Here is a 14,275-nt window from a genome sequence, read left to right on the forward strand (position 1 = left end):
AGGGTATAAGCCCTTTTTTGCGAGTTCGACAAACGCTGGCCCCGGATGTCAGACCCCACCCCGCAGCTCCTGCCTGCCCCGCGGGCTCTCTCTCAAGCCCCGCCTCCTCCGGAGCCGACAAATCAGAGAGGCGGACACATCGCGCGGCCGGGCTACGGGTAGCCAATGGCGGCGTGCGTGAGATCCCGCGGCCACGCGGCGGCGGGAGGCAGGAGCTGAGGCGGCGACCGCGGCCAGTCGCTGCTGAGGCGGCCGCGGGTGCGCTTCTCGGCGGGGCCGGGCAGGGCCGTCGCCTGGCGGTGAGGACGCGCTCCCGGGGCGGGCGCTATGGCCACCAACTAGGGCGGCCGGAGAAGCGGGCGAAGCCCAAGATGCCGGAGCGACGGCACGGCTGCGCCTCCGCCATCGTAGGTAAGCGGCGCAGCTCTCCGGGCGCCGAGCCCGGGACGCCTCCATCCTTCATCCCGCCTGCCCCTTCCCCCATCGCCCGGGCCGCCCGGCGCGTCCCGCTCCTTTCGCCTAGCAGTCCCGGGCGCTACTGCCATGTCTGCCCAGCAGGCATTCGGGTCTCCACTCACCGTATCCCGACTCACCTGCGCACGCACGCTCACTGTGGGTATCCCTAGCCTTGATGGAGACCGTCATCCCGTTTTTTTGAGGATTCCCCCACCCCCACCCCCATGAGACATCTCACTGTGTACCCCAGGCTGGCTTTGAATTCAGAGTAACCCTTGCTGGCTTCGAACTCGATTTAGCCTGTAGCCCACATCGTCTTCGAACTCCCTGTGTATAGGCTAAGCTGGCCTCAAACTTAACTTTGTATCCCAGGCTGACCTCAGAACCACCATCTAGCCCAGGTTGGCCTCAGGTTCATCCTGTAGATCAGGCTGGTGGTGGTCGTCTTGTCTCAACAAGGGATGACAGGCGTGAACCACCGTGAGTCCCTTTTTCCATGTCAGTTGCTGACTCCCTTCATGGAATGGTGCATACCCTTTTAATTTGGAGACCATTTTCTATCCTGTTCACCTCCTCTGGCTTTAATCAGCCGCCACCTTTTCTTCCTCTCTTGACACACACACACACACACACACACACACACACATATATATATGAATGCATGCATGCATGTATGTATGTATGTGCATGATGCGTGCGCTTAAGTGCCTGAGGAGGCCAGAAGAGGGCGCTGGGTACCTGGGAGCTGGAGTTAGAGGTGGGTGGGGGTTACCACGTGGGTACTGGCAATTGAACTCCAGTCCTCAGCAAGAGGCTCCGGCCACCCCGCACTCTCACATGAGTCAGGGCCTCAAACTCGTTCTAGACTGGCCAGTGCTGACTATAGTCTTGAACTCAAAGCAGTTCTGCCTCTGCCTCCCAGTTGTTGGGATGACAAGTATGGACCACTATGCAAATTGAGTGCCATGCTTTAAACAGCGCTGGAGACAAGCAGATAGCCCAGGGGTAAAGGCTTGTGCTGCCAAACCTGACTACCTGAGTTAGAGCCTCCAAACCCAGAACATGGTAGAAGGAGAAAACTGGTTTCTGCAAGTTGTCTTCTGACCTCCACAGGAGCCACAGCCCTGGACACTCATACCGTAATAAATATGTGAGATATGTCTACAAATAATCATCATAGTTTGTCCTTAGGTTAGCTGTTCCCATAATGGGTAAGGACTTATTGATGGTCCCCACACAGTAGGTCTAGCACATGGAAGGTAGCCCAAACGTTGGTTAGTACTTGGAGAACCTTTGACTTCTGTTTGTATACGTCTGAACCTACATTGCTGTTCAGATGTCTTTGCCACTTGGCTCTGACTGTTGGCATAGTCTCTCTCTCTCTCTCTCTCTCTCTCTCTCTCTCTCTCTCTGTAGTGCACATGTCTCTCACTTAACAGAGTAAATTGGTGGGCGTTAGGCCTGGGTTCCTAAAGGTTTGTCCTCTTTGCTTATTGTTTGTGCTTATTTGATTCTGATCTGTCCTTTTACCTCAGGAAGAGGGGTCCTCAGTCGCCTGGGTGCTGGGATTATAGGCATGTGGCACCAGCTTGCTCAGGGTGTTTGCTTTCATTCAAAGTTGTTTTATTCAGTTCCTGTTTCTGGTAAACTTCAGCTTTCAGTTTTCATCTCAGCATTTCACACATGGCTGCTTGTCCCTTCCTTCCTCTTCTGCCTGCCTGCGACCTAAGCATGTATGTATGCATGTATGTATACCATTTCTCCGTAGAAATCATAGAACCAGGGACTTGTAGATAGAGTTGGCTTAGCAGTTAAGAGCTTGTACTACTCTTGAAAAGAACCTAAGTTCACCTCCCAGAACCCATGCTGTGCAGCTCATAATTGCCCTTAACTATGCTCCAGAGGATCTGGCGCCCTCTACTGGACTCTGGGGCACCTGCACTCATGTGCATATATCCACATGCTTGCACACAACATATGCACAAAAGAATATACCTTTAATAATAAATGTCAGAATCGGCTTCTTGCTTCTTGCTTTGGGTCTGTCATGTATCCCATTATGACCTCAGTTCTTTTTCTCTCTTCCTTGACAGAAGGTTGGCTCAGGCATCGGGTGTGCTCAGCCAGTGCCTGAGATGATTGTGATCTGCCCTGTGGGTGCTGAGAATTGAACCTGGGATTATCTGGAAGAATAGCAAGTGTTCTTAACCACTGAACCATCTCTCCAACACCCCCAAAGTGATTTTTAAAAAAGATTTATTTGTATGTGTGCATGTGTCCGTATGACTTTGTGCACATGTGTATGTGTTGGGGGTGTATATGCTAGAACAAGGCATCTCTGCTCCTTGTGACTGTATAGCAAGCACTTTTAACAGTAGAACTCTCACCAGCCTCCAAAAGGATGCTTGACCTGAAGACTGGTATAGGAAACAGCAGGGAGAGCAATAAAGTGTAATAAAGGGGAAGGAAAGGGTCAGATCTCACCGTGTGTCTGCTTTATAGAAAAGTGAGCTCTCTCTTTCTGGTCTTTCTTTTCCTCCCTTCCTCCCTCCCTCCCTCCCTCCCTCCCTCCCTCCCTCCCTCTTCCTTCCTTCCTTCCTTCCTTCCTTCCTTCCTTTCGACAGGGTTTCTCTGTGTAGCCCTGGCTGTTCTGGAACTCACTCTGTAGGCCAGGCTGGCCTCAAACTTATAGATCCACCTGCCTCTGCCTCTCTAGTTCTAGGATTACAGGCGTGGGCCACCACCTCCCTGCTTACAGAAAAGCTTTCCATTAATCTTACTTTTCTGGAGGTTTGTGTGAGTGTGGGTGCACGTGTGTGTGGTCAGAGGACAACCTTGATGTTGGTCCTCACCTTCTACTTTGTATGGCCTAAGGCAAGGTCTCTTCTGTTTCTTCACCGTGTATGTCAGGCTAGCTGACTGGCAAGCTTCCAGAGAGCCTCCAGGCTCCACCTCCCCCCCTCTGTGGGAACATTGAGATTATAGACACACACTACTTACTATGTCTGGCTTTATTGAGTTCTGGGGGATCTAGGCTAAGGTCTTCATCATTGTATGGTAAGCACTTTACCCCACTGAACCATTTTCCAGTCTTTGTGCCTTTTTCTTCTTTTTCTTTTTCCTTTTCTCCTCTCTCCTCTTCTCTTCTCTTCTCTTCTCTTCTCTTCTCTTCTCTTCTCTTCTCTTCTCTTCTCTTCTCTTCTCTTCTCTTCTTTCTTTCTCTCTTTCTTTTTTGGCTAGGATCTCACTCTAAATCATGGTGGCCCTTAATTTGCTACGTTCCTCCTGCCTCAGGCTCCTGAGTGCTAGTATCACAAGCATGAGCCATCGTACTGGACTACCTTATGCTTTGTGTCTACTGTTAAAAGTACCTGTGATGGTTCCATTTGCTTGTTTACATCTTTTGCCTCTTTCTCAGCCCTAAGGGCGGGGCTTTGAAATCAAGATGGGCTTCTATGTCTGCTACCTCGACTGTGTCAGGTAACATGAATAGACATTGAGAATAGACTTTTTTTGTTTAATTATTTGATTTTTAATTGTGTGTGTGTGTGTATTACTGTGGGGGAATGTGTAGGTTTGTGTCCGTGAGTATAGTGCCTGCTAAGGCTGGAAGAGGGCACCAGGTCTCCTGCAGCTGGAGTTATAGGTAGTTGTGGGCCCCTTGAGGTGATGTGGGTCTTCTGCAAGAGCAGCAGCCAGTGAACCATCTCTCCAGCTTAGAGAATCTGTTTTGAAAAGAGCTCTCTGATCCTCTGGTAGTGTTGTGGAAGAGCAGTTAGACAGAGGCAAGACTGGCTTCGTGGAGGTCAGCACAGGATGGTCGGTGAAGATGGTAAGGCCTGCGGAGCTCAGGGATAGATTTGAGGATAGTGTTGGGGAATTGGGCATCAACTTCAGGGTCTTACGCATCTGGCTAAGCAAGCATGCTGCTACTGATCTGAAGTACAACAAAAGCCCTAAGACTACGTCTCCATTTCTGGCTTTGGTAACTGTCCTGGTGGTGTTTCTATTCATCCTGTTGGGAAATGCTGGAAATGGAGCAGGCTTTGAAGGGAAAAGGAGAAACCTAGTGGTGTATGTTATAGAGCTCCTTCTGCTTGCTCAGAGTCACCAGGCTTCTTGCTTGTATAAGAATTCCCTGGAGTTTTGGATGCCTTTGATGAATTTTTCAGAGTTCTGAGAAAGCTGCTCTTAATCATTTGCTAGTGTTCTTGTTAGTTTTACGAAGAGCAGACTTTTGGAAGTCCCCACTCCACCATCCTAGAAGTGTGTGTGTGTGTGTGTACACCAGTAGTTTACCACTGTGCCTTAGTTCACATTTCCTGTTTGTTCAGAACATGAAACAGTGCTGAGAGCCGTTCTTGGGACATTTTGAGGGCTTTCCTAAGCTCTCCATGAATGTCTCATTCCCCAGATCTTTAGTCTTGATTGTTCCGTGTGTGGTTGCTGTTGCCTGAAGCTGTGGTATTAACTAGTCTGATTGTTTTCAACAAATGCTTTGAGGATATGACCATTTATATGAAGGCATCTCTGATTCCATTCAAATGAAGATAAGTCTTAAGAATGGGACTTTTTCAGTAAGCTGCCAGACAGGGTAAGTTGAGGCTCTTGAGGCTATTGTTTTGTTGGGAGCTGCAGTTCTGTCCTGCCCCAGTCAGCAGCTGCTGGTGTTCAAAAGATGTTTATGAGGCTGTTGGTTTTCAAGGTTTCTTCAGAGCTGGGAAAGGGAGTGAGGCAAATTATAGAGCTGCTACACTCACTTTGCTCGCTGAGAGTCAGCCTTCTTTCTTGTATAAACATTCCTTGGATTTTTGTAAGCCTTTGGTGAGTTTTCAGAGCTCTGAGAAAGCTGGTTTTGATGGTGTTGTCAGTTTCCTGCACTTCCATGAAGAGTGGACTTTGGGAAGTCCTACTCTACCGACCCAGGAGTTCTCCTGCCTCTGCTTCCATTTATGGAGAAGGGGTTCCTGCATTATTTTGGCACATTTGTTTAGGTCACTGGTAACTCTGAAACAGTCCAGATCCGTGTTTCTGTTTTATGTTGTTATTTCTGTTCCCAAGAGTAAACTGACTGTTTACTCTTCCCTCAGTCTGTGTCCATGCCCGCTGCTGCTTTGAGACTTCTTGACAGGATACTCAGGTCCTGGCCCCAGCCCCCACAGTGGGGCTCTTGTCTGTTTCCTACGGATATACATCTTCCTTAGTTCTAGACATCTGTTCATACCTCTCGTCTGTCTGACCTTTTATCATTCCATCGTGGCATGTGTGGAGATTTCTTATCTTCTTTTCCTGAGTTCTCTGCAGGCAGATGGTGACTCACATTTGTTTATATGCTCTGTGTGTTTGACCGAGTTGTAGGAGTCTAACTTCATGGCAAGAAGAGTCTGCATTTAAGATAGTGATACTATGAATTGCATTTTATTTATTTAGTACCAAATTGAAGGATGTTTTCTATGCTAGAAAAATTATACAGGCCTCTCTCATGAAATCCTCAGGAAGGTGCAAGAAAATTAAATAATAAGCATTTCCATTATGCTCATAAAATTTGTAATTATGGTTTCTGATGAGCAACTTCATATCTATGTTTAAAAAGATGACAGACTTTCATCTGTGAGTAACTAGGTTGAAGGCAGTATACCTGTTTACATGGGACAATGACTGGGATAAAGGAAAGCTGCACTGGGGCTGGAGAGATGGCTCAGTGGTTAAGAGCACTGGCAGCTCTTCCAGAGAATCTGGGTTGGATTCCCAGCACCCATACAGCAGCTCACAACCTCTGTAATTCCAACTCCAGGGGGATCTGATGCCAACTCTGGCATCTAAGGGCACTTCACACATATGGCGTGCGTATTGCTATGAAGATATACCATGACCAAGACAGCTCTTATAAAAAAAAGTATTTAATTGGGGACTTGCTTACAGTTTTAGATTTGTAACCATTGTCATCATGGTAGGAAGCATGGAGGTGTACAGGCAGATAGATGCTGGAGGAGTATCTGAGAGCTACAGCCTGATCCATGGGGAAAGAGAGAGAGAGAGAGACAGACAGACAGACTGAGAGACTCACTCTGGGCTTGGCATGGACTTTTGAAACTTCTAAGCCCATCACCCCCAGTGACACACTTCCTTCTAATCCTTTTAATCCTTTCAGGTAGTACCACTCCCTGGTGATTTAAGCATTCCCACGTTTGAGCCTGTGGGGGCCATTCGTACTCAAACGACCACACAGCTCTTGCAGAGGCCCTGGGTTTGGTTTCCAGCACTCACTCACATCAGGCAGGTTACAACTGCCTGTAACTTCACTTTAATTGATTTGATACCCTTTTCTGGCTTCTGAAAGCACTTGTGGATATGAGGTACCCATAAACTCATGCAGACACACACACATTTTAAAAATCCTAGCTGGGAATGATGATGCAGTCCTTTAATCCCAGCACTTGGAAGGCCAAGGCAGGTGATCTCTCTCTGAGTTCAAGGCCAGCCAGGTCTAGAGTGAGTTCTAGATCAGCCAAGGTTACATCATGAGACTCTGTCTCAAAAAACAAAACAAAACAAAACAAAAACCACAAAAAAGAACAACAGTAACAAAATCTTAACACAAGAAAGACAGAACTACCTGGCCTTATGTTTTCTGATCTGTTATCCCAAGATCAGGCCGAGTTCTCTATCCTTAAGCTTATCCAGGTGAACTCTGTGGAGAGGCAAAAGCTGTGGGAAATGCAGGCTTCTCACTCATGCAAGTAAAGAGACACACATGGTTTAGACTTTCCTTCTGTTATTCTAAGTACATTTGAGATGGTTCTTCCAGAGAAAATATTTGCTCGTGAAAATCTTAAAATCCACTTCATTTCTCTTACAACACACACAAGGCTTTTTGTTCATGTCACCCCTAGTGTCTGGGAAGGACCGTAACACAGAGTGAGGCCTAGCTGGGTTCTGGCTTGGCCAACAGTTTGCCAAATAATGTATGAAACCTGTGCCTCCTGTTTCTTCACATCTAAAGTTTTCTGAGAAATGTTCCTTTACTTTGGTCCCCACCCCCGATGTCCCGCATTGCACATTGCATGAACTTGAACCCAGGCCCTGAGGCCCAGCCCGCCTTGTTAATTCTTGCATCACGCCTAAGTCATCACAGTCAACTTAGGGTTCTGTGTTATACATCAGTGGGAGTGGGAGCTGACACAAGCAGATGTAATAGACTAAGAAATGAAGAATGGATTAGGGGCTGCAGAGATGGCTCAGGAGTTAAGAGTTCTTGTTTTGGGCTGGAGAGATGGCTCAGTGGTTAAGAGCACAGGCTCTTCCAGAGGTCCTGAGTCCAATTCCCAGCAACCACATGGTGGCTCACAACCATCTGTAATGGGATCGGATGCCCTCTTCCGGTGTGTCTGAAGACAGCAACAGTGTACTCACATACATTAAATAAATATTTAAAAAAAAAAAGAGTTCTTGTTGCTCTTCCAGAGGACCCTGGTTCAATTCCCAGCATCCACATGTTGACTCACAACCATCCCTACCTCCAGTAGTAGGAGATCTAGTGCCCTCTTCTGGCCTTCACAGACTCTGCATGCCTGTGGTGCATAAACATACCACATTTAAAAACATAGGAAGGAGGCTGGGGAGATGACTCAGTTGGTAAAACATTTTCCACACAAGTGTGAGGCTTGCTGTTCAGATTCCCAGAACCTGTGTAGAAACTAGGGAAGCATATCAATTGGCTGTTTCCCCAGCTCTGGGAGGCAGAGACAAGATCCCAGGAGCAAGCTCCCGGGCTAGACTAGCCCACGTCTCTGAAAGGTCCCACATCAATGAAGTGGAAAGTCACTGAGACTTTTGAGTCTCCACATTCATGCACACACATGTGCGCATGCATTTTACACACATGCACATGCAGAGAAACCAAACCATGGAAGGTGAAGGGAAAGGAAACAGAGCTGGACTCCCTATTTCTAGCCTTTCTAAAGTTAAGAAAATTATCTTGGAAGAAAGGACCGGTAGGCTAATCTTAGGAAAGTGTTAGCTGCCTAGAATATTAGTGAGGAAGTTGGGGGGTTTTGTTGTTGTTGTTTGTTTGTTTGTTTTTTGATTTTTCAGGACAGGGTTTCTCTGTGTAGCTCCAGCTGTCCTGGAACTCACTCTGTAGACCAGGCTGGCTTTGAACTCAGAAATCTGCCTGCCTCTGCCTCCTAAGTGCTGGATTTAAAGGTGTGCGCCACCACTGCCCGGCTAGTGAGGGAGTTTTAATGTGGCCATTCTGTGCCATATATAACCAGCAAAGTATTGTCAGTACCTTCCAGGAACTCACAACAGACTCTACTTGCAGCCATCCTTAACATCACTAACTTCTTGGCAGTTGAAACTAATGTATTCAAAAGGAATTCATTACAGTTCTCAGGGCTGGAGAGCTGGCTCAATCACTTGTAACTCCAGCTCTAGGACTCACAGGATCTTCTGATGTCTGTGAGCACCGGTACTTCTGTGCACACGCCCACACACAGACATACATACTCATAAATAAATAAAGTCTTGCTTTCAAGGAGCTCACAGTTTATTGGAAAAGCTGACACATTAGCCCTCTACTGTCATGAAGAGGTGTGATACTGCAAGAGTAAGGATGGATTGAAGTTGAATGTTGAAGGGATGAGTGGGTGTTAGCATAGATGAGCTGCCTTGCACAGGCAACTTGGGGATGTTGTAGGCTGTCACAAGCAGCATCGGGCAGGAGAGGAGAAGAGGCCGGTGATGGTGGGGAGGCTATAGAGACCAAATGGCAGCTGAAGGCTGGAGCTGGACCAGAAAGGAGTTTCCTTGTATTCTAGGTATGGGTTACTTTCTGAGAGGAATTGCCCGCCGAAAAGTCTTAAGCAAGGGAATATTGAGTGTATTTGCAATGAGCGGAGTGGAGAAAGTCTAAACTCATGAAAGAGGCTGTGGAATTACTGTTATTTGCTTATTTACTTTGTGTGAGCACAGCCACCACAGTCAAATGTGTAGAGGGCAGAGGGCTACACAAGGGACTTGCTTCTCTCCTTACTTAGGCTTGAACTCGGGTTGCCAGGCTCGGTGCCAAGTGTATTTACACACTGAGCTATCTTGCTGGTCCTGCTGGAATTCTTTTGTTGGTTGAAAAAAAAAAAGAGAGAGGATGATGATGGTGATGATGGTGATGATGATGATGATCTAACAGCAAAATGGGGCTGGAGAGATGACCCAGCAATTACAAAAATTGGCTGCTCTTTCAGAGGACCTGCGTTCCCACATGGTGGCTCACAACCATCTGTTAGCTCAGTTTCAGGGGTCCAATGTTCTCTTCTGGCCTCCATGAGCACCAGGCACATAAGTGGTACACAGACACTCCCATACACACACAGTAAAACCAGCAAGACCCTTTGAGGATACCATTTATAATTGCAAAACTTCGTTGCTGCTTTCAATTTACTTTGTTTCTGTTTACTTGTAGTTCTTTGCTTTACTCTTTGATTGTTTTGTTGGACATCTGCTTTGTTTCAGATGACTCTAGGTGTTGCAAGAAGATTAGGAACTGGTACTTCCCTCCATGTTTACCTGTGGGTTCCTGACTTTATCCCTACCCGCTGTTCAAGTATCCACAGCATCCTGGATGATGATGGGTTTAGCAGAGATTGCAATGGAGTGGAGTGAACTAACCGCAGTGCAGTGCTCTAAGTGCACACACAATGTTTTACCCAGTAGTTTGAGGTTGCACAAGGGGAAGTGGTTGATTTGGGGCTGGAGGATGAGGCACAAGCACCCAGAGAAGGCTTCCCGGAAGAGATGTGTGGAAAGGAGCAAGCATAGGCAGTTGGTGACCGGCTGGAACTGGCAGGAATGGTTCAGAGGGTTAGTGGTCCAGAGGGCAGGCTCCATGGCAGTGGTCCTGCTTGGGGCCGGGGGAGGAGGGCCCGTGTGTGAATACCCTGGACGCTGCTCTTTAAAAGCTCTTCCACATGTGGACTGAGGATGGGACTCGGTTACAGAGTGCTGCCCAGCATTTACAAAGCTCTGCTTCCATCCCTAGCACTGCGTAAACTAAGCATGATGGTCCATGCCTGCAGTCTTCCGGGACATGTAAAGGCAGGAGGAACAGAGAGGGTAGAGGGCCACATGACACTCTGCCTTAAGAAAGAGGAAGGCCCTTCCACCCGTGCTGGTCCAGCGGCACTGAAGGAGAGCCTGCAAGTGTGCTTCCCTTCCTCTGCTCCCCGCCTCTGCCTTTCACATGTTCACTCTGATCACTGTGAAGGGGTTTATCGTTGCTTTTGTTTTGTGGATTCGAGAACTATGACTCAGTGCTTTGTCTAATGCCAGATGACTAAGAGGCTCGATTCAGACAGAGCCCAGCTCTCCCATCTCCAGTAATCAACTGGGCTTCTGTTAGACCAAGCCAGTGCCTCCTTCTCCTCTTCTTTTCCTTGTCTGGATCCGTTCTAAAATGTACGGAGTTACTAGAAAAGGTAGAATCTTGACTGAGTGACTGAGTGGAAATAAACAGATGGGACACATTTCCTCATGTGTGTTGTTTGTCATGGGTCACAGCCGGTTGTAAACACGAGCTTGGAGAATCCAGAAGAGGAGTATATCAGCAAAATCAGACAGCATGTCTGTGCGCACGCAACACCATGAACTTGTGGAGGCCAGGGACTTGGTGGAGCAAGTCCTTTTACTTCCACGCTGGTTCTGGACGCAGAACTCGGCTCTCTGGCTTGCGTCCTTGGGCAGCAAGCGCCTTCACCCGCTCCACTGTACCACCTTGCTGGCCCCATCTCAGCTTCTTGACACATGCCATACATGTTCAACAACATGTATGATCTTGGTCCTCACTGAATCTCAGCAGGTCAGCTTACCAGTCTCATGTCAAATGTCCTCCTCCACACATCTGCCCTCCGGTGGTCCTGACCCAGCTCCCATATAAAACAGCTTGAGTTTTTAGCTTATGCTCCCCTGCCCCCCTTCCCCCAAATGTATCCTAGGTTTTAGGCCCTGTTCTTAATGCTTGGCCAGCGCTTTTTCCTCATGACCATAGGGCTTACTCAAAGATGCTGCTCCATTCCGTTTTTGCTCTTTGCTCCTTGTCTTTGGGTCTAGAGCCAGCCCCAAGTGTTCTGACCACTGAGCTCTGACTGCTCCAGCACAGCACAGGGCTTGTGTGTCATAGTGCGCTCACCGGGTAAGATTTGAAGTTGCTACAGAATGGCGATGTTGTTGGTGGTTAACCGCTGGGCACATCCTTTGGTGGGTGAATGCAGCCATGAGCTACAGTGAGTCTTCTTTATGCCTAGGAGCTAGAAGTGAATGTAGAAACTACCCTGGGAGGGGCATTAGCTGGCAGAGTGGCATTGGCTTTGCCGCATTGACTGAGTGGGGAGTTTATGATCAACCATGAGGACCTGATGGTTGGCAAAGAAAAAAAAAGGCTTAGGGGCTGAGTTCATTTTTTATTTTATCTTTACCTGACACATTTCCCAAGCATCATTTTGGGCATGGAATGTGGCTACAGCTGGGCCTGTGTGTGCAGTGAGTCCTGGCATGGGCTAACTACCACCAACCTGTACTTGTGTTTGTTGACTGATTTTTTTTTTTCATTGCAATGTTTTGAGATTTATTTTTGATTTATTCTTTGAGACTATAATCTAATTCTATCATTCCTTCTTCCTTTTTCTCCCTCCACATCCTCTTACGTCTCATTCAAATTCATGGCCTCTTTTTCTTTTAAAATTTAGTTTTATTTTATGTACATTATGTGTTGCCTGTGCGTGGAGGGTGTCAGATCTTGGAGCTAAAGACCATTGTGAGCTACTTTGTGGGTGCTGGGAATTGAACCCTGGTCTTCTGGAAGAGCAGTCAATACTCTTAACTAGAACTAGTCTTTTAAAAAATTGTATATATATGTATGTATATGTATATATATGCAAATACATTTCTAAATATAAAAACACAACCCACTTAATCCATATGATGTTACTTGTATGTCTGTGTTTTCAGGGCTGAGCATTTGGTGTTGGATAACCAGTGGTATATTCTTCAGTGGAGAAGACTATTTCTCCTGCTCTCAGAGTTCCTCAGTTGTCTGTTACAGGGAGCAGAGGAATCCATGAGCAAGTGGAGTCCTGTGTGGGTATATGTTGTTGATATGGACAGAGCCATGTCCAATCCAGGACCCAATGGAAAATGTCAAAGCCTTCCTCTGGTCCCTATATGGAGTTGATAGCATGTGCAGGAAATTCTGTCCTCAAATATTCATTCACAGCCTGAAGACTGCTCCCCTACAGAGACTCCTCCTACTAAGGTTAGCTAAACCTTTCCCCGAGACCCAGCTGTAAGCCATAAACTCTGTCTCCTTGGTTATCTGTGTGTAATGACCCTACCTTCATTCAGGGTATGCAGTAATCACTCTCCCCTGGTCAACTCCATAGAACAAACATGCTGAGCCTCCAGGGTACTGCAGTTTCTCCATCAGAAAGCCCAGTCCCAATCCCAGCTTCTCTTTGTGTCTGTATCTGTCTGCCTATTCTTCATTCCCTCACTGCTGCCTCCAGTCAGGTCTATCCTTGGAGTTCTTGGTCTAGGGTTGAGGTCTCCCGAGCGTTCCCTCTTCCACATTAGCTCATCTGCAGACGCCATCCTTGTTCACATCACGGTCAGGCAACCATGTTGGTGCAACTTTATGGGCGTAGCTTCTCTCGAGTGTCTAGAGGAGAAAATCTCACAGCACTTTTCTGTTCCTCTGGTTTTACATTGTCCCTGCCCCCTCTTCTGTACTTCTCTTTGAGCCCTAGGTTCAGGAGTTCTGTTGAAGATAAGAAATAAGTTTTTATGTTATACTTTTGGGTGTTTTGCTTGCATGTATGTCTGTCCCACATGAGTGCCTAGTGCCCACTGAAGCCAGAAGAGGATGTCAGATCCTCTGGAATGTAGTTATAGTCAATTGGGAGCTGCCACGCTCTAGGATTTGAACCTAGGTCCCCCAGAAGAGCAGTCAGTGTTAACTGCTGAGCTACCCACCCCCGACCCTTCCCCAGCAGCCAGCAAAACAACTACAGCATCCATAACAGGAGCAGCATTGTGGCAGTTTGGTTTTATTTCTCTGTCATGTGTATGTGGATACAGGAGAGTTGGATGGGCTTGTGCCATTGCGTGCGTGTAGACGTTAGACGACAACCTGCAGGAATTGCTTCTCTTCAGCATTTTAATGTGAGTTTTGGGAATTGAATGTAGGTCGTCAGGTTGGCAGCAAGCATCTTTACTCTTGGAGTCGCTTTGCTGGCCAGTCATTACTGTTTACATTTTTACTTACTTATTTACTTTCTTAAGTTATTTGAGACAGGATCTCACTAGGTAACCATGACTGTCCTGCTCAGTAGACCAGGCTGGCCTTGAACTTACAGAGATCCACCTGCCTTGGCCCCCTGAGTGCTGTGATTAAAGCTGTGTGCCACCACATCTGGCAAGTTGTTTTTACTATTTAATTATTCTGTAAGTTTGGGTGTTTTGTCTGTTTCTCTGTCTGTATATCACATGCACGCAGTGCCCACAGAGGTGAGAAGAGGAGTTGAATCCCCTGAGACTGGTGTTATAGACAGTTGTGAGCCATCATGTAGTTGCTGGGAATCTAACCCAATTGCTGTGGAAAAGCAGCCAGTGCTCTTAACCTCTGGGCCATCTCTCCAGCTCAGTGCTGATTGTTGTTGTTTGTTTGTTTGTTTCGAGACAGGGTTTCTCTGTGCAGCCCTGGCTGTCCTGGAACTCACTCTGTAGACCAGGCTGGCCTTGAACTCAGAAATCCGCCTGCCTCTGCCTCCCA

At 47.3% G+C, this 14,275-nt stretch overlaps 1 protein-coding gene across 5 annotated transcripts in view; it reads left to right on the forward strand.

The window, feature by feature from the left end:
* Positions 1-207: 207 nt before the first annotated feature.
* Tpst1 (tyrosylprotein sulfotransferase 1) overlaps positions 208-14,275 on the forward strand; it is a 55,873-nt gene continuing 41,805 nt past the window's right edge. For all 5 annotated transcript variants that reach the window (XM_085837222.1, XM_021162561.2, XM_021162562.3 and 2 more), the window contains exon 1: positions 208-411. The gene's annotated coding sequence lies outside the window, so the exon portion shown is untranslated. The remainder of the gene's footprint in view (positions 412-14,275) is intronic.

This window comes from Mus caroli, unplaced genomic scaffold, assembly GCF_978045245.1.
Source record: "Mus caroli unplaced genomic scaffold, Mus_caroli_1 scaffold_4, whole genome shotgun sequence".
In the NCBI taxonomy this organism is placed as follows: Eukaryota; Metazoa; Chordata; class Mammalia; order Rodentia; family Muridae; genus Mus; species Mus caroli.